Source organism: Daphnia pulicaria, unplaced genomic scaffold (assembly GCF_021234035.1).
Source record: "Daphnia pulicaria isolate SC F1-1A unplaced genomic scaffold, SC_F0-13Bv2 h1tg000057l, whole genome shotgun sequence".
NCBI classification, from domain to species: domain Eukaryota; kingdom Metazoa; phylum Arthropoda; class Branchiopoda; order Diplostraca; family Daphniidae; genus Daphnia; species Daphnia pulicaria.
The window spans coordinates 350,306-375,376 of NW_025804784.1; the positions used below are offsets into that span (position 1 = coordinate 350,306).

At 38.5% G+C, this 25,071-nt stretch overlaps 38 pseudogenes; all 38 read right to left on the reverse strand.

Moving 5' to 3' along the window:
- Positions 1–8: 8 nt before the first annotated feature.
- Positions 9–127, reverse strand: LOC124317437 (annotated as a pseudogene).
- A 413-nt stretch (positions 128–540) lies between these two features.
- Positions 541–659, reverse strand: LOC124317438 (annotated as a pseudogene).
- Positions 660–1,072: 413 nt separating this feature from the next.
- On the reverse strand, positions 1,073–1,191 carry LOC124317028 (annotated as a pseudogene).
- A 412-nt stretch (positions 1,192–1,603) lies between these two features.
- On the reverse strand, positions 1,604–1,722 carry LOC124317439 (annotated as a pseudogene).
- A 413-nt stretch (positions 1,723–2,135) lies between these two features.
- On the reverse strand, positions 2,136–2,254 carry LOC124317477 (annotated as a pseudogene).
- Positions 2,255–2,667: 413 nt separating this feature from the next.
- On the reverse strand, positions 2,668–2,786 carry LOC124317029 (annotated as a pseudogene).
- A 412-nt stretch (positions 2,787–3,198) lies between these two features.
- Positions 3,199–3,317, reverse strand: LOC124317440 (annotated as a pseudogene).
- Positions 3,318–3,730: 413 nt separating this feature from the next.
- On the reverse strand, positions 3,731–3,849 carry LOC124317441 (annotated as a pseudogene).
- Positions 3,850–4,261: 412 nt separating this feature from the next.
- On the reverse strand, positions 4,262–4,380 carry LOC124317443 (annotated as a pseudogene).
- Positions 4,381–4,793: 413 nt separating this feature from the next.
- On the reverse strand, positions 4,794–4,912 carry LOC124317444 (annotated as a pseudogene).
- Positions 4,913–5,325: 413 nt separating this feature from the next.
- Positions 5,326–5,444, reverse strand: LOC124317445 (annotated as a pseudogene).
- A 413-nt stretch (positions 5,445–5,857) lies between these two features.
- LOC124317446 lies at positions 5,858–5,976 on the reverse strand (annotated as a pseudogene).
- A 1,926-nt stretch (positions 5,977–7,902) lies between these two features.
- LOC124317447 lies at positions 7,903–8,021 on the reverse strand (annotated as a pseudogene).
- Positions 8,022–8,434: 413 nt separating this feature from the next.
- Positions 8,435–8,553, reverse strand: LOC124317448 (annotated as a pseudogene).
- Positions 8,554–8,966: 413 nt separating this feature from the next.
- LOC124317033 lies at positions 8,967–9,085 on the reverse strand (annotated as a pseudogene).
- Positions 9,086–9,498: 413 nt separating this feature from the next.
- LOC124317449 lies at positions 9,499–9,617 on the reverse strand (annotated as a pseudogene).
- A 413-nt stretch (positions 9,618–10,030) lies between these two features.
- LOC124317450 lies at positions 10,031–10,149 on the reverse strand (annotated as a pseudogene).
- Positions 10,150–10,562: 413 nt separating this feature from the next.
- LOC124317451 lies at positions 10,563–10,681 on the reverse strand (annotated as a pseudogene).
- Positions 10,682–11,094: 413 nt separating this feature from the next.
- Positions 11,095–11,213, reverse strand: LOC124317452 (annotated as a pseudogene).
- A 413-nt stretch (positions 11,214–11,626) lies between these two features.
- On the reverse strand, positions 11,627–11,745 carry LOC124317454 (annotated as a pseudogene).
- A 522-nt stretch (positions 11,746–12,267) lies between these two features.
- On the reverse strand, positions 12,268–12,386 carry LOC124317491 (annotated as a pseudogene).
- A 393-nt stretch (positions 12,387–12,779) lies between these two features.
- LOC124317082 lies at positions 12,780–12,898 on the reverse strand (annotated as a pseudogene).
- Positions 12,899–13,311: 413 nt separating this feature from the next.
- Positions 13,312–13,430, reverse strand: LOC124317455 (annotated as a pseudogene).
- A 522-nt stretch (positions 13,431–13,952) lies between these two features.
- Positions 13,953–14,071, reverse strand: LOC124317492 (annotated as a pseudogene).
- A 392-nt stretch (positions 14,072–14,463) lies between these two features.
- LOC124317493 lies at positions 14,464–14,582 on the reverse strand (annotated as a pseudogene).
- A 393-nt stretch (positions 14,583–14,975) lies between these two features.
- Positions 14,976–15,094, reverse strand: LOC124317083 (annotated as a pseudogene).
- Positions 15,095–15,507: 413 nt separating this feature from the next.
- On the reverse strand, positions 15,508–15,626 carry LOC124317456 (annotated as a pseudogene).
- A 522-nt stretch (positions 15,627–16,148) lies between these two features.
- Positions 16,149–16,267, reverse strand: LOC124317494 (annotated as a pseudogene).
- A 393-nt stretch (positions 16,268–16,660) lies between these two features.
- Positions 16,661–16,779, reverse strand: LOC124317085 (annotated as a pseudogene).
- A 522-nt stretch (positions 16,780–17,301) lies between these two features.
- On the reverse strand, positions 17,302–17,420 carry LOC124317495 (annotated as a pseudogene).
- Positions 17,421–17,812: 392 nt separating this feature from the next.
- LOC124317086 lies at positions 17,813–17,931 on the reverse strand (annotated as a pseudogene).
- A 413-nt stretch (positions 17,932–18,344) lies between these two features.
- On the reverse strand, positions 18,345–18,464 carry LOC124317059 (annotated as a pseudogene).
- Positions 18,465–22,213: 3,749 nt separating this feature from the next.
- LOC124317058 lies at positions 22,214–22,332 on the reverse strand (annotated as a pseudogene).
- Positions 22,333–22,745: 413 nt separating this feature from the next.
- LOC124317009 lies at positions 22,746–22,864 on the reverse strand (annotated as a pseudogene).
- Positions 22,865–23,277: 413 nt separating this feature from the next.
- LOC124317457 lies at positions 23,278–23,396 on the reverse strand (annotated as a pseudogene).
- Positions 23,397–23,788: 392 nt separating this feature from the next.
- LOC124317459 lies at positions 23,789–23,907 on the reverse strand (annotated as a pseudogene).
- Positions 23,908–24,320: 413 nt separating this feature from the next.
- Positions 24,321–24,439, reverse strand: LOC124317010 (annotated as a pseudogene).
- Positions 24,440–24,852: 413 nt separating this feature from the next.
- LOC124317460 lies at positions 24,853–24,971 on the reverse strand (annotated as a pseudogene).
- Positions 24,972–25,071: the final 100 nt, after the last annotated feature.

Below are 25,071 nucleotides of genomic sequence, written 5' to 3' on the forward strand. Positions count from 1 at the left end.
CTATCCATCGCCAACGACATCCCGTATTCCCAAGCGGTCACCCTTCCAAGTACTAACGGGACTCGACGTAACTTAACTTCTGGGAGCTGACGAGACCAGGTGCGTTCTACGTGATATGGCCGTTGACATTCAAAAATGAAAATTTACCCTCCCACTCCCAATGGATGAATAGAAAATCACTTCAAAGTGACAGAAATGTTTGTTCATTGAATTTGGACTGGTAGCCATCGCGAATAAAAAGCGCGATCAACTTTGAAAAACTCGCAATGAAATTCATCCAGAATCATTCCTATAGATGAATTGAACCTATCCCTATGTCATTGAAATTTTTGATCTACGAATTTGGACTGGTAACCATTGCGATTAAAAAACGCGATAAAATTTGACAAAATCTCAATGGAATTGATCCAGAATAATTCTTATAGATGCATTGAACCTATCTCTAAGGCATTGAAATGTTTCATCTACGAAATTGGACTAGTAACCATCGTTATTGAAAAAAAATTTCAAGAAATTTGTTATTGAAAACAAACTATCCATCGCCAACGACATCCCGTATTCCCAAGCGGTCACCCTTCCAAGTACTAACGGGACTCGACGTAACTTAACTTCTGGGAGCTGACGAGACCAGGTGCGTTCTACGTGATATGGCCGTTGACATTCAAAAATGAAAATTTACCCTCCCAGTCCCAATGGATGAATAGAAAATCACTTCAAAGTGACAGAAATGTTTGTTCATTGAATTTGGACTGGTAGCCATCGCGAATAAAAAGCGCGATCAACTTTGAAAAACTCGCAATGAAATTCATCCAGAATCATTCCTATAGATGAATTGAACCTATCCCTATGTCATTGAAATTTTTGATCTACGAATTTGGACTGGTAACCATTGCGATTAAAAAACGCGATAAAATTTGACAAAATCTCAATGGAATTGATCCAGAATAATTCTTATAGATGCATTGAACCTATCTCTAAGGCATTGAAATGTTTCATCTACGAAATTGGACTGGTAACCATCGTGATTGAAAAAAAATTTCAAGAAATTTGTTATTGAAAACAAACTATCCATCGCCAACGACATCCCGTATTCCCAAGCGGTCACCCTTCCAAGTACTAACGGGACTCGACGTAACTTAACTTCTGTGAGCTGACGAGACCAGGTGCGTTCTACGTGATATGGCCGTTGACATTCAAAAATGAAAATTTACCCTCCCAGTCCCAATGGATGAATAGAAAATCACTTCAAAGTGACAGAAATGTTTGTTCATTGAATTTGGACTGGTAACCATCGCGAATAAAAAGCGCGATCAACTTTGAAAAACTCGCAATGAAATTCATCCAGAATCATTCCTATTGATGAATTGAACCTATCCCTATGTCATTGAAATTTTTGATCTACGAATTTGGACTGGTAACCATCACGATTAATAACGCGATAAAATTTGACAAACTCTCAATGGAATTGATCCAGAATAATTCTTATAGATTAATTGAACCTATCTCTAAGGCATTGAAATGTTTCATCTACGAAATTGGACTGGTAACCATCGTGATTGAAAAAAAATGTCAAGAAATTTGTTATTGAAAACAAACTATCCATCGCCAACGACATCCCGTATTCCCAAGCGGTCACCCTTCCAAGTACTAACGGGACTCGACGTAACTTAACTTCTGGGAGCTGACGAGACCAGGTGCGTTCTACGTGATATGGCCGTTGACATTCAAAAATGAAAATTTACCCTCCCACTCCCAATGGATGAATAGAAAATCACTTCAAAGTGACAGAAATGTTTGTTCATTGAATTTGGACTGGTAGCCATCGCGAATAAAAAGCGCGATCAACTTTGAAAAACTCGCAATGAAATTCATCCAGAATCATTCCTATAGATGAATTGAACCTATCCCTATGTCATTGAAATTTTTGATCTACGAATTTGGACTGGTAACCATTGCGATTAAAAAACGCGATAAAATTTGACAAAATCTCAATGGAATTGATCCAGAATAATTCTTATAGATGCATTGAACCTATCTCTAAGGCATTGAAATGTTTCATCTACGAAATTGGACTAGTAACCATCGTTATTGAAAAAAAATTTCAAGAAATTTGTTATTGAAAACAAACTATCCATTGCCAACGACATCCCGTATTCCCAAGCGGTCACCCTTCCAAGTACTAACGGGACTCGACGTAACTTAACTTCTGGGAGCTGACGAGACCAGGTGCGTTCTACGTGATATGGCCGTTGACATTCAAAAATGAAAATTTACCCTCCCAGTCCCAATGGATGAATAGAAAATCACTTCAAAGTGACAGAAATGTTTGTTCATTGAATTTGGACTGGTAGCCATCGCGAATAAAAAGCGCGATCAACTTTGAAAAACTCGCAATGAAATTCATCCAGAATCATTCCTATAGATGAATTGAACCTATCCCTATGTCATTGAAATTTTTGATCTACGAATTTGGACTGGTAACCATTGCGATTAAAAAACGCGATAAAATTTGACAAAATCTCAATGGAATTGATCCAGAATAATTCTTATAGATGCATTGAACCTATCTCTAAGGCATTGAAATGTTTCATCTACGAAATTGGACTGGTAACCATCGTGATTGAAAAAAAATTTCAAGAAATTTGTTATTGAAAACAAACTATCCATCGCCAACGACATCCCGTATTCCCAAGCGGTCACCCTTCCAAGTACTAACGGGACTCGACGTAACTTAACTTCTGTGAGCTGACGAGACCAGGTGCGTTCTACGTGATATGGCCGTTGACATTCAAAAATGAAAATTTACCCTCCCAGTCCCAATGGATGAATAGAAAATCACTTCAAAGTGACAGAAATGTTTGTTCATTGAATTTGGACTGGTAACCATCGCGAATAAAAAGCGCGATCAACTTTGAAAAACTCGCAATGAAATTCATCCAGAATCATTCCTATTGATGAATTGAACCTATCCCTATGTCATTGAAATTTTTGATCTACGAATTTGGACTGGTAACCATCACGATTAATAACGCGATAAAATTTGACAAACTCTCAATGGAATTGATCCAGAATAATTCTTATAGATTAATTGAACCTATCTCTAAGGCATTGAAATGTTTCATCTACGAAATTGGACTGGTAACCATCGTGATTGAAAAAAAATGTCAAGAAATTTGTTATTGAAAACAAACTATCCATCGCCAACGACATCCCGTATTCCCAAGCGGTCACCCTTCCAAGTACTAACGGGACTCGACGTAACTTAACTTCTGGGAGCTGACGAGACCAGGTGCGTTCTACGTGATATGGCCGTTGACATTCAAAAATGAAAATTTACCCTCCCAGTCCCAATGGATGAATAGAAAATCACTTCAAAGTGACAGAAATGTTTGTTCATTGAATTTGGACTGGTAACCATCGCAAATAAAAAGCGCGATCAACTTTGAAAAACTCGCAATGAAATTCATCCAGAATCATTCCTATAGATGAATTGAACCTATCCCTATGTCATTGAAATTTTTGATCTACGAATTTGGACTGGTAACCATTGCGATTAAAAAACGCGATAAAATTTGACAAAATCTCAATGGAATTGATCCAGAATCATTCTTATAGATGCATTGAACCTATCTCTAAGGCATTGAAATGTTTCATCTACGAAATTGGACTAGTAACCATCGTTATTGAAAAAAAATTTCAAGAAATTTGTTATTGAAAACAAACTATCCATCGCCAACGACATCCCGTATTCCCAAGCGGTCACCCTTCCAAGTACTAACGGGACTCGACGTAACTTAACTTCTGGGAGCTGACGAGACCAGGTGCGTTCTACGTGATATGGCCGTTGACATTCAAAAATGAAAATTTACCCTACCAGTCCCAATGGATGAATAGAAAATCACTTCAAAGTGACAGAAATGTTTGTTCATTGAATTTGGACTGGTAACCATCGCGAATAAAAAGCGCGATCAACTTTGAAAAACTCGCAATGAAATTCATCCAGAATCATTCCTATTGATGAATTGAACCTATCCCTATGTCATTGAAATTTTTGATCTAAGAATTTGGACTGGTAACCATCACGATTAATAACGCGATAAAATTTGACAAACTCTCAATGGAATTGATCCAGAATAATTCTTATAGATTAATTGAACCTATCTCTAAGGCATTGAAATGTTTCATCTACGAAATTGGACTGGTAACCATCGTGATTGAAAAAAAATGTCAAGAAATTTGTTATTGAAAACAAACTATCCATCGCCAACGACATCCCGTATTCCCAAGCGGTCACCCTTCCAAGTACTAACGGGACTCGACGTAACTTAACTTCTGGGAGCTGACGAGACCAGGTGCGTTCTACGTGATATGGCCGTTGACATTCAAAAATGAAAATTTACCCTCCCATTCCCAATGGATGAATAGAAAATCACTTCAAAGTGACAGAAATGTTTGTTCATTGAATTTGGACTGGTAACCATCGCAAATAAAAAGCGCGATCAACTTTGAAAAACTCGCAATGAAATTCATCCAGAATCATTCCTATAGATGAATTGAACCTATCCCTATGTCATTGAAATGTTTGATCTACGAATTTGGACTGTTAACCATCGCGATTAAATAACGCGATAAAATTTGACAAACTCTCAATGGAATTGATCCAGAATCATTCTTATAGATGAATTGAACCTATCTCTAAGGCATTGAAATGTTTCATCTACGAAATTGGACTGGTAACCATCGTGATTGAAAAAAAATTTCAAGAAATTTGTTATTGAAAACAAACTATCCATCGCCAACGACATCCCGTATTCCCAAGCGGTCACCCTTCCAAGTACTAACGGGACTCGACGTAACTTAACTTCTGGGAGCTGACGAGACCAGGTGCGTTCTACGTGATATGGCCGTTGACATTCAAAAATGAAAATTTACCCTCCCAGTCCCAATGGATGAATAGAAAATCACTTCAAAGTGACAGAAATGTTTGTTCATTGAATTTGGACTGGTAACCATCGCGAATAAAAAGCGCGATCAACTTTGAAAAACTCGCAATTAAATTCATCCAGAATCATTCCTATAGATGAATTGAACCTATCCCTATGTCATTGAAATTTTTGATCTACGAATTTGGACTGGTAACCATTGCGATTAAAAAACGCGATAAAATTTGACAATTTCTCAATGGAATTGATCCAGAATCATTCTTATAGATGCATTGAACCTATCTCTAAGGCATTGAAATGTTTCATCTACGAAATTGGACTAGTAACCATCGTTATTGAAAAAAAATTTCAAGAAATTTGTTATTGAAAACAAACTATCCATCGCCAACGACATCCCGTATTCCCAAGCGGTCACCCTTCCAAGTACTAACGGGACTCGACGTAACTTAACTTCTGGGAGCTGACGAGACCAGGTGCGTTCTACGTGATATGGCCGTTGACATTCAAAAATGAAAATTTACCCTCCCAGTCCCAATGGATGAATAGAAAATCACTTCAAAGTGACAGAAATGTTTGTTCATTGAATTTGGACTGGTAACCATCGCGAATAAAAAGCGCGATCAACTTTGAAAAACTCGCAATGAAATTCATCCAGAATCATTCCTATAGATGAATTGAACCTATCCCTATGTCATTGAAATTTTTGATCTACGAATTTGGACTGGTAACCATTGCGATTAAAAAACGCGATAAAATTTGACAAAATCTCAATGGAATTGATCCAGAATCATTCTTATAGATGCATTGAACCTATCTCTAAGGCATTGAAATGTTTCATCTACGAAATTGGACTGGTAACCATCGTGATTGAAAAAAAATTTCAAGAAATTTGTTATTGAAAACAAACTATCCATCGCCAACGACATCCCGTATTCCCAAGCGGTCACCCTTCCAAGTACTAACGGGACTCGACGTAACTTAACTTCTGGGAGCTGACGAGACCAGGTGCGTTCTACGTGATATGGCCGTTGACATTCAAAAATGAAAATTTACCCTCCCAGTCCCAATGGATGAATAGAAAATCACTTCAAAGTGACAGAAATGTTTGTTCATTGAATTTGGACTGGTAACCATCGCGAATAAAAAGCGCGATCAACTTTGAAAAACTCGCAATGAAATTCATCCAGAATCATTCCTATTGATGAATTGAACCTATCCCTATGTCATTGAAATTTTTGATCTACGAATTTGGACTGGTAACCATCACGATTAATAACGCGATAAAATTTGACAAACTCTCAATGGAATTGATCCAGAATAATTCTTATAGATTAATTGAACCTATCTCTAAGGCATTGAAATGTTTCATCTACGAAATTGGACTGGTAACCATCGTGATTGAAAAAAAATGTCAAGAAATTTGTTATTGAAAACAAACTATCCATCGCCAACGACATCCCGTATTCCCAAGCGGTCACCCTTCCAAGTACTAACGGGACTCGACGTAACTTAACTTCTGGCCCACACAGCACATTTGGTTCCTTGGGACCTCCTTAGATCCTCTTAGTTTTCTCCCCAGTCTTTCCTATTGAGTCCCTAGATTTCTCTTAAAACCTTCTTTTTGGTCACCTGACAGCTGCCTGGGCCTGGTAGCTTCCTCTGTACATCTTAGAAGTTCCTCAGTACATCTTAGAAGCTCCCCATAAGACAAAAGACTCGATAAAAGATTCGTCGCTTCCCGGGATCGAACCTGCACTCTTTCGTATCGCAATCGAGCTTGCTAACCACTACACCGTTGTTGTTCTGTAAAACTTAACATATTTTGACGTAATTATATTCTTCATTATTTACGTTTGATTTGTAAGTTGATTAGTTATGTACTCATGCTTGACACACGAGTAATGTAATCTTTATTGACGCATTGATATATTAACTGGTTAACGAGATAGACATTTTTTAAGGGTGTGTAACATTGCAGACATTACGACTGCAACTAATTCAACAGAGATTTTTCGGCAAATTAAAATTTAGTTAAAGTGTGGGAAGAAAAAATGTGCAGTCGTTTTATTCTTGCCTACACTGTAGCTTTTTTTGCGTTACGTATAAATGGCACGGTTTAATGTTTTCGGTTTATTGATAAAAATGCATTTTTCAACTCTCATTTTAAAAAATTTTAGTAAATTTGCTTATTATATTTCTTTTTGTATTATGTATACATGATTTCAACTACTAGCTTATTTTAATGTAACTGGAAATATTCTAAAGCTAGGTCATTATGATCCGCCTTTTTTAAAAAGAGTTTGTTGCAAATAGATCAGCAGTCCTGAAGATCTCCTGAATATCTTCTTTGGAGAAGTCGAAAGAAAAAAACCCACACGCAGAAGTAATATATACTAACATTCCCGCAACCTTCCCCAGTACCTCCTGCCTCTACTATCGTAATCTTTGGGAGGCTAAGAGCCTTTTCGGAGGATCCCAGGAGGGAGGTGTGCTGTGTGGGGGGAGCTGACGAGACCAGGTGCGTTCTACGTGATATGGCCGTTGACATTCAAAAATGAAAATTTACCCTCCCAGTCCCAATGGATGAATAGAAAATCACTTCAAAGTGACAGAAATGTTTGTTCATTGAATTTGGACTGGTAACCATCGCAAATAAAAAGCACGATCAACTTTGAAAAACTCGCAATGAAATTCATCCAGAATCATTCCTATAGATGAATTGAACCTATCCCTATGTCATTGAAATTTTTGATCTACGAATTTGGACTGGTAACCATTGCGATTAAAAAACGCGATAAAATTTGACAATTTCTCAATGGAATTGATCCAGAATCATTCTTATAGATGCATTGAACCTATCTCTAAGGCATTGAAATGTTTCATCTACGAAATTGGACTAGTAACCATCGTTATTGAAAAAAAATTTCAAGAAATTTGTTATTGAAAACAAACTATCCATCGCCAACGACATCCCGTATTCCCAAGCGGTCACCCTTCCAAGTACTAACGGGACTCGACGTAACTTAACTTCTGGGAGCTGACGAGACCAGGTGCGTTCTACGTGATATGGCCGTTGACATTCAAAAATGAAAATTTACCCTCCCATTCCCAATGGATGAATAGAAAATCACTTCAAAGTGACAGAAATGTTTGTTCATTGAATTTGGACTGGTAACCATCGCGAATAAAAAGCGCGATCAACTTTGAAAAACTCGCAATGAAATTCATCCAGAATCATTCCTATAGATGAATTGAACCTATCCCTATGTCATTGAAATGTTTGATCTACGAATTTGGACTGTTAACCATCGCGATTAAATAACGCGATAAAATTTGACAAACTCTCAATGGAATTGATCCAGAATCATTCTTATAGATGAATTGAACCTATCTCTAAGGCATTGAAATGTTTCATCTACGAAATTGGACTGGTAACCATCGTGATTGAAAAAAAATTTCAAGAAATTTGTTATTGAAAACAAACTATCCATCGCCAACGACATCCCGTATTCCCAAGCGGTCACCCTTCCAAGTACTAACGGGACTCGACGTAACTTAACTTCTGGGAGCTGACGAGACCAGGTGCGTTCTACGTGATATGGCCGTTGACATTCAAAAATGAAAATTTACCCTCCCAGTCCCAATGGATGAATAGAAAATCACTTCAAAGTGACAGAAATGTTTGTTCATTGAATTTGGACTGGTAACCATCGCGAATAAAAAGCGCGATCAACTTTGAAAAACTCTTAATTAAATTCATCCAGAATCATTCCTATAGATGAATTGAACCTATCCCTATGTCATTGAAATTTTTGATCTACGAATTTGGACTGGTAACCATTGCGATTAAAAAACGCGATAAAATTTGACAATTTCTCAATGGAATTGATCCAGAATCATTCTTATAGATGCATTGAACCTATCTCTAAGGCATTGAAATGTTTCATCTACGAAATTGGACTAGTAACCATCGTTATTGAAAAAAAATTTCAAGAAATTTGTTATTGAAAACAAACTATCCATCGCCAACGACATCCCGTAATCCCAAGCGGTCACCCTTCCAAGTACTAACGGGACTCGACGTAACTTAACTTCTGGGAGCTGACGAGACCAGGTGCGTTCTACGTGATATGGCCGTTGACATTCAAAAATGAAAATTTACCCTCCCAGTCCCAATGGATGAATAGAAAATCACTTCAAAGTGACAGAAATGTTTGTTCATTGAATTTGGACTGGTAACCATCGCAAATAAAAAGCGCGATCAACTTTGAAAAACTCGCAATGAAATTCATCCAGAATCATTCCTATAGATGAATTGAACCTATCCCTATGTCATTGAAATGTTTGATCTACGAATTTGGACTGTTAACCATCGCGATTAAATAACGCGATAAAATTTGACAAACTCTCAATGGAATTGATCCAGAATCATTCTTATAGATGAATTGAACCTATCTCTAAGGCATTGAAATGTTTCATCTACGAAATTGGACTGGTAACCATCGTGATTGAAAAAAAATTTCAAGAAATTTGTTATTGAAAACAAACTATACATCGCCAACGACATCCCGTATTCCCAAGCGGTCACCCTTCCAAGTACTAACGGGACTCGACGTAACTTAACTTCTGGGAGCTGACGAGACCAGGTGCGTTCTACGTGATATGGCCGTTGACATTCAAAAATGAAAATTTACCCTCCCAGTCCCAATGGATGAATAGAAAATCACTTCAAAGTGACAGAAATGTTTGTTCATTGAATTTGGACTGGTAACCATCGCAAATAAAAAGCGCGATCAACTTTGAAAAACTCGCAATGAAATTCATCCAGAATCATTCCTATAGATGAATTGAACCTATCCCTATGTCATTGAAATGTTTGATCTACGAATTTGGACTGTTAACCATCGCGATTAAATAACGCGATAAAATTTGACAAACTCTCAATGGAATTGATCCAGAATCATTCTTATAGATGAATTGAACCTATCTCTAAGGCATTGAAATGTTTCATCTACGAAATTGGACTGGTAACCATCGTGATTGAAAAAAAATTTCAAGAAATTTGTTATTGAAAACAAACTATCCATCGCCAACGACATCCCGTATTCCCAAGCGGTCACCCTTCCAAGTACTAACGGGACTCGACGTAACTTAACTTCTGGGAGCTGACGAGACCAGGTGCGTTCTACGTGATATGGCCGTTGACATTCAAAAATGAAAATTTACCCTCCCAATCCCAATGGATGAATAGAAAATCACTTCAAAGTGACAGAAATGTTTGTTCATTGAATTTGGACTGGTAACCATCGCGAATAAAAAGCGCGATCAACTTTGAAAAACTCGCAATTAAATTCATCCAGAATCATTCCTATAGATGAATTGAACCTATCCCTATGTCATTGAAATTTTTGATCTACGAATTTGGACTGGTAACCATTGCGATTAAAAAACGCGATAAAATTTGACAATTTCTCAATGGAATTGATCCAGAATCATTCTTATAGATGCATTGAACCTATCTCTAAGGCATTGAAATGTTTCATCTACGAAATTGGACTAGTAACCATCGTTATTGAAAAAAAATTTCAAGAAATTTGTTATTGAAAACAAACTATCCATCGCCAACGACATCCCGTATTCCCAAGCGGTCACCCTTCCAAGTACTAACGGGACTCGACGTAACTTAACTTCTGGGAGCTGACGAGACCAGGTGCGTTCTACGTGATATGGCCGTTGACATTCAAAAATGAAAATTTACCCTCCCAGTCCCAATGGATGAATAGAAAATCACTTCAAAGTGACAGAAATGTTTGTTCATTGAATTTGGACTGGTAACCATCGCGAATAAAAAGCGCGATCAACTTTGAAAAACTCGCAATGAAATTCATCCAGAATCATTCCTATAGATGAATTGAACCTATCCCTATGTCATTGAAATGTTTGATCTACGAATTTGGACTGTTAACCATCGCGATTAAATAACGCGATAAAATTTGACAAACTCTCAATGGAATTGATCCAGAATCATTCTTATAGATGAATTGAACCTATCTCTAAGGCATTGAAACGTTTCATCTACGAAATTGGACTAGTAACCATAGTGATTGAAAAAAAATTTCAAGAAATTTGTTATTGAAAACAAACTATCCATCGCCAACGACATCCCGTATTCCCAAGCGGTCACCCTTCCAAGTACTAACGGGACTCGACGTAACTTAACTTCTGGGAGCTGACGAGACCAGGTGCGTTCTACGTGATATGGCCGTTGACATTCAAAAATGAAAATTTACCCTCCCAGTCCCAATGGATGAATAGAAAATCACTTCAAAGTGACAGAAATGTTTGTTCATTGAATTTGGACTGGTAACCATCGCGAATGAAAAGCGCGATCAACTTTGAAAAACTCGCAATGAAATTCATCCAGAATCATTCCTATAGATGAATTGAACCTATCCCTATGTCATTGAAATTTTTGATCTACGAATTTGGACTGTTAACCATCGCGATTAAATAACGCGATAAAATTTGACAAACTCTCAATGGAATTGATCCAGAATCATTCTTATAGATGAATTGAACCTATCTCTAAGGCATTGAAATGTTTCATCTACGAAATTGGACTGGTAACCATCGTGATTGAAAAAAAATTTCAAGAAATTTGTTATTGAAAACAAACTATCCATCGCCAACGACATCCCGTATTCCCAAGCGGTCACCCTTCCAAGTACTAACGGGACTCGACGTAACTTAACTTCTGGGAGCTGACGAGACCAGGTGCGTTCTACGTGATATGGCCGTTGACATTCAAAAATGAAAATTTACCCTCCCAGTCCCAATGGATGAATAGAAAATCACTTCAAAGTGACAGAAATGTTTGTTCATTGAATTTGGACTGGTAACCATCGCGAATAAAAAGCGCGATCAACTTTGAAAAACTCGCAATGAAATTCATCCAGAATCATTCCTATAGATGAATTGAACCTATCCCTATGTCATTGAAATTTTTGATCTACGAATTTGGACTGTTAACCATCGCGATTAAATAACGCGATAAAATTTGACAAACTCTCAACGGAATTGATCCAGAATCATTCCTATAAATGAATTGAACCTATCCCTATGTCATTGAAATTTTTGATCTACGAATTTGGACTGGTAACCATTGCGATTAAAAAACGCGATAAAATTTGAAAAACATCATTCTTATAGATGAATTGAACCTATCTCTAAGGCATTGAAATGTTTCATCTACGAAATTGGACTGGTAACCATCGTTATTGAAAAAAAATTTCAAGAAATTTTTTATTGAAAACAAACTATTCATCGCCAACAACATCCCGTATTCCCAAGCGGTCACCCTTCCAAGTACTAACGGGACTCGACGTAACTTAACTTCTGGGAGCTGACGAGACCAGGTGCGTTCTACGTGATATGGCCGTTGACATTCAAAAATGAAAATTTACCCTCCCAGTCCCAATGGATGAATAGAAAATCACTTCAAAGTGACAGAAATGTTTGTTCATTGAATTTGGACTGGTAACCATCGCGAATAAAAAGCGCGATCAACTTTGAAAAACTCGCAATGAAATTCATCCAGAATCATTCCTATAGATGAATTGAACCTATCCCTATGTCATTGAAATTTTTGATCTACGAATTTGGACTGGTAACCATTGCGATTAAAAAACGCGATAAAATTTGAAAAACATCATTCTTATAGATGAATTGAACCTATCTCTAAGGCATTGAAATGTTTCATCTACGAAATTGGACTGGTAACCATCGTGATTGAAAAAACAATTTCAAGAAATTTGTTATTGAAAACAAACTATCCATCGCCAACGACATCCCGTATTCCCAAGCGGTCACCCTTCCAAGCAGTAACGGGACTCGACGTAACTTAACTTCTGGGAGCTGACGAGACCAGGTGCGTTCTAAGTGATATGGCCGTTGACATTCAAAAATGAAAATTTACCCTCCCAGTCCCAATGGATGAATAGAAAATCACTTCAAAGTGACAGAAATGTTTGTTCATTGAATTTGGACTGGTAACCATCGCGAATGAAAAGCGCGATCAACTTTGAAAAACTCGCAATGAAATTCATCCAGAATCATTCCTATAGATGAATTGAACCTATCCCTATGTCATTGAAATTTTTGATCTACGAATTTGGACTGTTAACCATCGCGATTAAATAACGCGATAAAATTTGACAAACTCTCAATGGAATTGATCCAGAATCATTCTTATAGATGAATTGAACCTATCTCTAAGGCATTGAAATGTTTCATCTACGAAATTGGACTGGTAACCATCGTGATTGAAAAAAAATTTCAAGAAATTTGTTATTGAAAACAAACTATCCATCGCCAACGACATCCCGTATTCCCAAGCGGTCACCCTTCCAAGTACTAACGGGACTCGACGTAACTTAACTTCTGGGAGCTGACGAGACCAGGTGCGTTCTACGTGATATGGCCGTTGACATTCAAAAATGAAAATTTACCCTCCCAGTCCCAATGGATGAATAGAAAATCACTTCAAAGTGACAGAAATGTTTGTTCATTGAATTTGGACTGGTAACCATCGCGAATAAAAAGCGCGATCAACTTTGAAAAACTCGCAATGAAATTCATCCAGAATCATTCCTATAGATGAATTGAACCTATCCCTATGTCATTGAAATTTTTGATCTACGAATTTGGACTGTTAACCATCGCGATTAAATAACGCGATAAAATTTGACAAACTCTCAACGGAATTGATCCAGAATCATTCCTATAAATGAATTGAACCTATCCCTATGTCATTGAAATTTTTGATCTACGAATTTGGACTGGTAACCATTGCGATTAAAAAACGCGATAAAATTTGAAAAACATCATTCTTATAGATGAATTGAACCTATCTCTAAGGCATTGAAATGTTTCATCTACGAAATTGGACTGGTAACCATCGTTATTGAAAAAAAATTTCAAGAAATTTTTTATTGAAAACAAACTATTCATCGCCAACAACATCCCGTATTCCCAAGCGGTCACCCTTCCAAGTACTAACGGGACTCGACGTAACTTAACTTCTGGGAGCTGACGAGACCAGGTGCGTTCTACGTGATATGGCCGTTGACATTCAAAAATGAAAATTTACCCTCCCAGTCCCAATGGATGAATAGAAAATCACTTCAAAGTGACAGAAATGTTTGTTCATTGAATTTGGACTGGTAACCATCGCGAATAAAAAGCGCGATCAACTTTGAAAAACTCGCAATGAAATTCATCCAGAATCATTCCTATAGATGAATTGAACCTATCCCTATGTCATTGAAATTTTTGATCTACGAATTTGGACTGGTAACCATTGCGATTAAAAAACGCGATAAAATTTGAAAAACATCATTCTTATAGATGAATTGAACCTATCTCTAAGGCATTGAAATGTTTCATCTACGAAATTGGACTGGTAACCATCGTGATTGAAAAAAAATTTCAAGAAATTTTTTATTGAAAACAAACTATTCATCGCCAACAACATCCCGTATTCCCAAGCGGTCACCCTTCCAAGTACTAACGGGACTCGACGTAACTTAACTTCTGGGAGCTGACGAGACCAGGTGCGTTCTACGTGATATGGCCGTTGACATTCAAAAATGAAAATTTACCCTCCCAGTCCCAATGGATGAATAGAAAATCACTTCAAAGTGACAGAAATGTTTGTTCATTGAATTTGGACTGGTAACCATCGCGAATAAAAAGCGCGATCAACTTTGAAAAACTCGCAATGAAATTCATCCAGAATCATTCCTATAGATGAATTGAACCTATCCCTATGTCATTGAAATTTTTGATCTACGAATTTGGACTGGTAACCATTGCGATTAAAAAACGCGATAAAATTTGAAAAACATCATTCTTATAGATGAATTGAACCTATCTCTAAGGCATTGAAATGTTTCATCTACGAAATTGGACTGGTAACCATCGTGATTGAAAAAACAATTTCAAGAAATTTGTTATTGAAAACAAACTATCCATCGCCAACGACATCCCGTATTCCCAAGCGGTCACCCTTCCAAGCAGTAACGGGACTCGACGTAACTTAACTTCTGGGAGCTGACGAGACCAGGTGCGTTCTAAGTGATATGGCCGTTGACATTCAAAAATGAAAATTTACCCTCCCAGTCCCAATGGATGAATAGAAAATCACTTCAAAGTGACAGAAATGTTTGTTCATTGAATTTGGACTGGTAACCATCGCGAATGAAAAGCGCGATCAACTTTGAAAAACTCGCAATGAAATTCATCCAGAATCATTCCTATAGATGAATTGAACCTATCCCTATGTCATTGAAATTTTTGATCTACGAATTTGGACTGTTAACCATCGCGATTAAATAACGCGATAAAATTTGACAAACTCTCAATGGAATTGATCCAGAATCATTCTTATAGATGAATTGAACCTATCTCTAAGGCATTGAAATGTTTCATCTACGAAATTGGACTGGTAACCATCGTGATTGAAAAAAAATTTCAAGAAATTTGTTATTGAAAACAAACTATCCATCGCCAACGACATCCCGTATTCCCAAGCGGTCACCCTTCCAAGTACTAACGGGACTCGACGTAACTTAACTTCTGGGAGCTGACGAGACCAGGTGCGTTCTACGTGATATGGCCGTTGACATTCAAAAATGAAAATTTACCCTCCCAGTCCCAATGGATGAATAGAAAATCACTTCAAAGTGACAGAAATGTTTGTTCATTGAATTTGGACTGGTAACCATCGTGAATAAAAAGCGCGATCAACTTTGAAAAACTCGCAATGAAATTCATCCAGAATCATTCCTATAGATGAATTGAACCTATCCCTATGTCATTGAAATTTTTGATCTACGAATTTGGACTGTTAACCATCGCGATTAAATAACGCGATAAAATTTGACAAACTCTCAACGGAATTGATCCAGAATCATTCCTATAAATGAATTGAACCTATCCCTATGTCATTGAAATTTTTGATCTACGAATTTGGACTGGTAACCATTGCGATTAAAAAACGCGATAAAATTTGAAAAACATCATTCTTATAGATGAATTGAACCTATCTCTAAGGCATTGAAATGTTTCATCTACGAAATTGGACTGGTAACCATCGTTATTGAAAAAAAATTTCAAGAAATTTTTTATTGAAAACAAACTATTCATCGCCAACAACATCCCGTATTCCCAAGCGGTCACCCTTCCAAGTACTAACGGGACTCGACGTAACTTAACTTCTGGGAGCTGACGAGACCAGGTGCGTTCTACGTGATATGGCCGTTGACATTCAAAAATGAAAATTTACCCTCCCAGTCCCAATGGATGAATAGAAAATCACTTCAAAGTGACAGAAATGTTTGTTCATTGAATTTGGACTGGTAACCATCGCGAATAAAAAGCGCGATCAACTTTGAAAAACTCGCAATGAAATTCATCCAGAATCATTCCTATAGATGAATTGAACCTATCCCTATGTCATTGAAATTTTTGATCTACGAATTTGGACTGGTAACCATTGCGATTAAAAAACGCGATAAAATTTGAAAAACATCATTCTTATAGATGAATTGAACCTATCTCTAAGGCATTGAAATGTTTCATCTACGAAATTGGACTGGTAACCATCGTGATTGAAAAAACAATTTCAAGAAATTTGTTATTGAAAACAAACTATCCATCGCCAACGACATCCCGTATTCCCAAGCGGTCACCCTTCCAAGCAGTAACGGGACTCGACGTAACTTAACTTCTGGGAGCTGACGAGACCAGGTGCGTTCTAAGTGATATGGCCGTTGACATTCAAAAATGAAAATTTACCCTCCCAGTCCCAATGGATGAATAGAAAATCACTTCAAAGTGACAGAAATGTTTGTTCATTGAATTTGGACTGGTAACCATCGTGAATAAAAAGCGCGATCAACTTTGAAAAACTCGCAATGAAATTCATCCAGAATCATTCCTATAGATGAATTGAACCTATCCCTATGTCATTGAAATTTTTGATCTACGAATTTGGACTGTTAACCATCGCGATTAAATAACGCGATAAAATTTGACAAACTCTCAACGGAATTGATCCAGAATCATTCCTATAAATGAATTGAACCTATCCCTATGTCATTGAAATTTTTGATCTACGAATTTGGACTGGTAACCATTGCGATTAAAAAACGCGATAAAATTTGAAAAACATCATTCTTATAGATGAATTGAACCTATCTCTAAGGCATTGAAATGTTTCATCTACGAAATTGGACTGGTAACCATCGTTATTGAAAAAAAATTTCAAGAAATTTTTGATTGAAAACAAACTATTCATCGCCAACAACATCCCGTATTCCCAAGCGGTCACCCTTCCAAGTACTAACGGGACTCGACGTAACTTAACTTCTGGGAGCTGACGAGACCAGGTGCGTTCTACGTGATATGGCCGTTGACATTCAAAAATGAAAATTTACCCTCCCAGTCCCAATGGATGAATAGAAAATCACTTCAAAGTGACAGAAATGTTTGTTCATTGAATTTGGACTGGTAACCATCGCGAATAAAAAGCGCGATCAACTTTGAAAAACTCGCAATGAAATTCATCCAGAATCATTCCTATAGATGAATTGAACCTATCCCTATGTCATTGAAATTTTTGATCTACGAATTTGGACTGGTAACCATTGCGATTAAAAAACGCGATAAAATTTGAAAAACATCATTCTTATAGATGAATTGAACCTATCTCTAAGGCATTGAAATGTTTCATCTACGAAATTGGACTGGTAACCATCGTGATTGAAAAAAAATTTCAAGAAATTTGTTATTGAAAACAAACTATCCATCGCCAACGACATCCCGTATTCCCAAGCGGTCACCCTTCCAAGCACTAACGGGACTCGACGTAACTTAACTTCTGGGAGCTGACGAGACCAGGTGCGTTCTAAGTGATATGGCCTTTGACATTCAAAAATGAAAATTTACCCTCCCAGTCCCAATGGATGAATAGAAAATCACTTCAAAGTGACAGAAATGTTTGTTCATTGAATTTGGACTGGTAACCATCGCGAATGAAAAGCGCGATCAACTTTGAAAAACTCGCAATGAAATTCATCCAGAATCATTCCTATAGATGAATTGAACCTATCCCTATGTCATTGAAATTTTTGATCTACGAATTTGGACTGGTAACCATTGCGATTAAAAAACGCGATAAAATTTGACAAACTCTCAATGGAATTGATCCAGAATCATTCTAATAGATGAATTGAACCTATCTCTAAGGCATTGAAATGTTTCATCTACGAAATTGGACTGGTAACCATCGTGATTGAAAAAAAATTTCAAGAAATTTGTTATTGAAAACAAACTATCCATCGCCAACGACATCCCGTATTCCCAAGCGGTCACCCTTCCAAGTACTAACGGGACTCGACGTAACTTAACTTCTGGGAGCTGACGAGACCAGGTGCGTTCTACGTGATATGGGTCGTCTGCTGGTCTGCGCCCTGAGAGGCTGCGTCCTAACGGGGCTCCCGATATTTTTCAGTTTTTTCTGTGTAACAACAGTGTGTCTTCTCTTTTTTGAACGGAATTTTGTGTGTGCTGATAACTGTCTTTTTCTACTGCCTGATGGCTGACTTTTGCTGTTAATTATTATTAACTTTACTAAGCTGGCTGTCACTGTCAGTGCTCGCAATATGCCGTGGGCAGAATGTCGTCTGTTGTTCCTTTCTCTTCGTGACTCTCTCCTCCCTCCGCTGTCACCCAGTGCCACTGCCACTATTTTACGTCTGAGGCTTGACAAGGGCTCCAGTTTGACACCAAGTAATTATCGTGGCTGCAGGAGTGGTGTTTGTGTGAAGAGATTGAGAGCATCAAAGAAGTTCCTGCCCATTGGTCTACTTAATGCGAGATCAGTTGCCTCAAAACCCGACGTTATCCACCACCATCTTCTCACTTTTGATATTGATGTCCTTGCCATTACTGAGACCTGGCTTACACCTGAGCATGGAGATGAGATTTTGGCCAATACCATTCCTGAAGGTTACGTTGCTATCCATGTGCCAAGAGTTGGTCGACGAGGTGGTGGGATTGCTGTCATTCACCGTTCAACGATTTGTGTCAACCGTCTCCCCATTGTTTTTGAGTCACCATATTTTGAGCACTTAGCCATATCATTGACAGTAAATACTGTGTTTGTCAAAATTGCAATTATTTATCGACCACCTTCAGTGAGCTGTCCAAAGTTTCTCTCTGACTTTTCCGACTACCTTGAAATTCTCTCTGTCGGTGCTGGAAAACTCCTGATTCTTGGTGATTTTAATATCCATGTCGATGACAATGCATGTTCTATTGGTCGTAAGTTCCTTGCTACTCTTGATTCCTTCGGCTTGTGCCAACATGTCTCCACACCGACTCACGTCTCTGGTCGCCTACTTGATTTGGTTCTCTCCCGTCTTGCTGATAACTTTGTCATGCATTGCTACACCTCTGATCTCATCAGTGACCATTTTGCTGTCCATACTCTTGTTAAAGTGCATCGACTGGTGCGTCCTCAAAAGACAGTGGTGTTTAGGAGGCTGAAGTCAATTGACCGTGAAGCCTTCGTTTCCGATCTTCTTGCCTCTTCAATATTCATCGATCCAGAGAACGACACTGCGAGTTTACTTGCCCAATATAACACCGATGTCCGGGCGGTTCTTGACAAGCACGCTCCCCTGATCACTAAGCGTCTTACGGTGAGACCTGACAATCCCTGGGACTGTGAAGAGATTCGTACCTGCCGGCGGAGCCTCAGGAGATGGGAGCGCAAATATCGTGCTAGGGGTCTTACCATCGACCGAGAGTGCCTTACTAACGCCCGTGAAGCTTTAAAGAAACTGATTTTCGAGAAGAAATCATCTTTCATCACTCAGAAGATAACCGAGTCTGCTGGTAAACGTTCTCTCTTCAAACTGGTCGACTCTTTTCTCCTTAAGAAGCCTGCACTGCGACTCCCGGATCATGACTCACTGTCATCTTTGGTAGAGCGATTCAGCGTCTATTTTGACACCAAGATCTCGACTATTCGTTCTGTCTTAGATTCCACTGACTCCTTTCCAAGTCTTGATGAATCTGTCAACCTGAAGTTCGATTTCTCTCTGTTTCGGCCCATCACTATCTGCGAGACAGTTGCTCTGATCATGTCGTGCCCAGCAAAGTCTTCACCACTGGACCCTCTTCCAACTTCCCTCCTTAAGGAATTCGTAGACGTCCTGGCTATTCCAATCACGACCATAATAAACCTGTCTCTCTCTAGTGGCGTTTTTCCGAAGGGGATGAAAATCGCTTTCATCACACCACTTCTGAAGAAACCTAGCTTATGTCCCGACGATCTGTCAAATTACCGGCCAGTGTCGAACCTGTCTTTTCTGTCTAAGCTCGTTGAGCGTGTCGCTGTGAAGCAACTCACCGCTCACCTCAACTTTTTCGACCTCTTCGCTCCGGTGCAATCTGCTTATCGTCGACATCATTCTCCAGAAACGGCACTCCTTCGAGTTGTCAACGACATGCGAATGGCCGTTGATGCTGGTGATGCTGTGCTACTTTCGTTGCTAGATCAAAGTGCTGCCTTTGACACTATCGATCACTCCACCTTATTGAATCGACTTTCCGTACGGTACGGGGTAACTGGAGTTGCGCTTTCTTGGTTCTCGTCCTATCTGTCGGACCGTTGTCAATCTGTCAGCCTCCGAGGTGTCTCATCCACTCCTAAACCTCTGAGATATGGTGTTCCTCAAGGATCGGTTCTCGGACCCATTCTTTACATCCTGTACACTGCACCAGTTTGCGACATTGCCAATCAACATAACGTCCCGGTTCATTTCTATGCAGATGATACCCAACACATGGTTCGCTTTGTGCTGAACTCTGACGGCTCCCCTCAGAAAGTTGCTTTTGCTACGTTATCGCGGTGCATTGCTGAGACGAAGGAATGGATGACGACAAACAAGCTGAAGCTGAATGAAGCAAAGACAGACTGTCTTCTCGTTTTCTCCGACTCATCACGTGTAAAGCCTATTAGCATGCCGCTAATGGTAGGTTCTTCTCCAGTTCTCCCGTCTACTTTGGTCCACTACCTTGGTGCTGGGCTTGACTCTCAGCTATCTATGGAAGCCCAAATTTTGGCCACCCGGAAGAAGGCTCTATTTCACCTCAGCCGTATTTCCCGGATGAAGAGATTTCTGTCAAAACCTGCCCTGGCTCAACTCCTTCATGCATTCGTTCTCTCTACTCTTGACTGCAACAACTCTCTTCTGGTCGGATGTCCTGAATCAAAGCTATGTGTGCTTCAAAAGGTCCAAAATTGGGCTGCTCGACTCGTGACTGGCTGCAATAGACGTGACCACATCACTCCGTGTCTTAAATCCCTTCATTGGCTTCCCGTCCGCCAACGCATTGATTTCAAGATATCGTTGCTTATGTTTAATTGCCTAAATGGTACTGCACCAAGCTATTTGACTTCCCTTATCGCGCGCTACGAGCCACCTAGTTCTCTTCGTCGTTTGTCCTCCCGTCCTGAGCTTGTTGTACCAAGAATCAAAACAAAGAAGTATGGCTCCACCTCCTTCTCATATGCTGGCCCAGCAATCTGGAACGCATTGCCCTTTTCTGTGAGATCTTCTACAACGTTGGCACAGTTCCGCTCCTCCTTGAAAACCCATCTCTGTCGTGTTGCTTTTGAAAACTGAAATTTATATGCTTCCTCTTCCCCAAGTCATTGCCGTGCCTTTGTCCATATTGTTTGTAAAAGTGCACGTTAAATATGTATTACATTATTATTATTATTATTATTATTATATGGCCGTTGACATTCAAAAATGAAAATTTACCCTCCCAGTCCCAATGGATGAATAGAAAATCACTTCAAAGTGACAGAAATGTTTTTTCATTGAATTTGGACTGGTAACCATCGCGAATAAAAAGCGCGATCAACTTTGAAAAACTCGCAATGAAATTCATCCAGAATCATTCCTATAGATGAATTGAACCTATCCCTATGTCATTGAAATTTTTGATCTACGAATTTGGACTGGTAACCATTGCGATTAAAAAACGCGATAAAATTTGAAAAACATCATTCTTATAGATGAATTGAACCTATCTCTAAGGCATTGAAATGTTTCATCTACGAAATTGGACTGGTAACCATCGTGATTGAAAAAAAATTTCAAGAAATTTGTTATTGAAAACAAACTATCCATCGCCAACGACATCCCGTATTCCCAAGCGGTCACCCTTCCAAGTACTAACGGGACTCGACGTAACTTAACTTCTGGGAGCTGACGAGACCAGGTGCGTTCTTAGTGATATGGCCGTTGACATTCAAAAATGAAAATTTACCCTCCCAGTCCCAATGGATGAATAGAAAATCACTTCAAAGTGACAGAAATGTTTGTTCATTGAATTTGGACTGGTAACCATCGCGAATAAAAAGCGCGATCAACTTTGAAAAACTCGCAATTAAATTCATCCAGAATCATTCCTATAGATGAATTGAACCTATCCCTATGTCATTGAAATTTTTGATCTACGAATTTGGACTGGTAACCATTGCGATTAAAAAACGCGATAAAATTTGACAATTTCTCAATGGAATTGATCCAGAATCATTCTTATAGATGCATTGAACCTATCTCTAAGGCATTGAAATGTTTCATCTACGAAATTGGACTAGTAACCATCGTTATTGAAAAAAAATTTCAAGAAATTTGTTATTGAAAACAAACTATCCATCGCCAACGACATCCCGTATTCCCAAGCGGTCACCCTTCCAAGTACTAACGGGACTCGATGTAACTTAACTTCTGGGAGCTGACGAGACCAGGTGCGTTCTACGTGATATGGCCGTTGACATTCAAAAATGAAAATTTACCCTCCCAGTCCCAATGGATGAATAGAAAATCACTTCAAAGTGACAGAAATGTTTGTTCATTGAATTTGGACTGGTAACCATCGCGAATAAAAAGCGCGATCAACTTTGAAAAACTCGCAATGAAATTCATCCAGAATCATTCCTATAGATGAATTGAACCTATCCCTATGTCATTGAAATTTTTGATCTACGAATTTGGACTGTTAACCATCGCGATTAAATAACGCGATAAAATTTGACAAACTCTCAATGGAATTGATCCAGAATCATTCTTATAGATGAATTGAACCTATCTCTAAGGCATTGAAATGTTTCATCTACGAAATTGGACTGGTAACCATCGTGATTGAAAAAAAATTTCAAGAAATTTGTTATTGAAAACAAACTATCCATCGCCAACGACATCCCGTATTCCCAAGCGGTCACCCTTCCAAGTACTAACGGGACTCGACGTAACTTAACTTCTGGGAGCTGACGAGACCAGGTGCGTTCTACGTGATATGGCCGTTGACATTCAAAAATGAAAATTTACCCTCCCAGTCCCAATGGATGAATAGAAAATCACTTCAAAGTGACAGAAATGTTTGTTCATTGAATTTGGACTGGTAACCATCGCGAATAAAAAGCGCGATCAACTTTGAAAAACTCGCAATGAAATTCATCCAGAATCATTCCTATAGATGAATTGAACCTATCCCTATGTCATTGAAATTTTTGATCTACGAATTTGGACTGGTAACCATTGCGATTAAAAAACGCGATAAAATTTGAAAAACATCATTCTTATAGATGAATTGAACCTATCTCTAAGGCATTGAAATGTTTCATCTACGAAATTGGACTGGTAACCATCGTGATTGAAAAAAAATTTCAAGAAATTTGTTATTGAAAACAAACTATCCATCGCCAACGACATCCCGTATTCCCAAGCGGTCACCCTTCCAAGTACTAACGGGACTCGACGTAACTTAACTTCTGGGAGCTGACGAGACCAGGTGCGTTCTACGTGATATGGCCGTTGACATTCAAAAATGAAAATTTACCCTCCCAGTCCCAATGGATGAATAGAAAATCACTTCAAAGTGACAGAAATGTTTGTTCATTGAATTTGGACTGGTAACCATCGCGAATAAAAAGCGCGATCAACTTTGAAAAACTCGCAATTAAATTCATCCAGAATCATTCCTATAGATGAATTGAACCTATCCCTATGTCATTGAAATTTTTGATCTACGAATTTGGACTGGTAACCATTGCGATTAAAAAACGCGATAAAATTTGACAATTTCTCAATGGAATTGATCCAGAATCATTCTTATAGATGCATTGAACCTATCTCTAAGGCATTGAAATGTTTCATCTACGAAATTGGACTAGTAACCATCGTTATTGAAAAAAAATTTCAAGAAATTTGTTATTGAAAACAAACTATCCATCGCCAACGACATCCCGTATTCCCAAGCGGTCACCCTTCCAAGTACTAACGGGACTCGATGTAACTTAACTTCTGGGAGCTGACGAGACCAGGTGCGTTCTACGTGATATGGCCGTTGACATTCAAAAATGAAAATTTACCCTCCCAGTCCCAATGGATGAATAGAAAATCACTTCAAAGTGACAGAAATGTTTGTTCATTGAATTTGGACTGGTAACCATCGCGAATAAAAAGCGCGATCAACTTTGAAAAACTCGCAATGAAATTCATCCAGAATCATTCCTATAGATGAATTGAACCTATCCCTATGTCATTGAAATTTTTGATCTACGAATTTGGACTGTTAACCATCGCGATTAAATAACGCGATAAAATTTGACAAACTCTCAATGGAATTGATCCAGAATCATTCTTATAGATGAATTGAACCTATCTCTAAGGCATTGAAATGTTTCATCTACGAAATTGGACTGGTAACCATCGTGATTGAAAAAAAATTTCAAGAAATTTGTTATTGAAAACAAACTATCCATCGCCAACGACATCCCGTATTCCCAAGCGGTCACCCTTCCAAGTACTAACGGGACTCGACGTAACTTAACTTCTGGGAGCTGACGAGACCAGGTGCGTTCTACGTGATATGGCCGTTGACATTCAAAAATGAAAATTTACCCTCCCAGTCCCAATGGATGAATAGAAAATCACTTCAAAGTGACAGAAATGTTTGTTCATTGAATTTGGACTGGTAACCA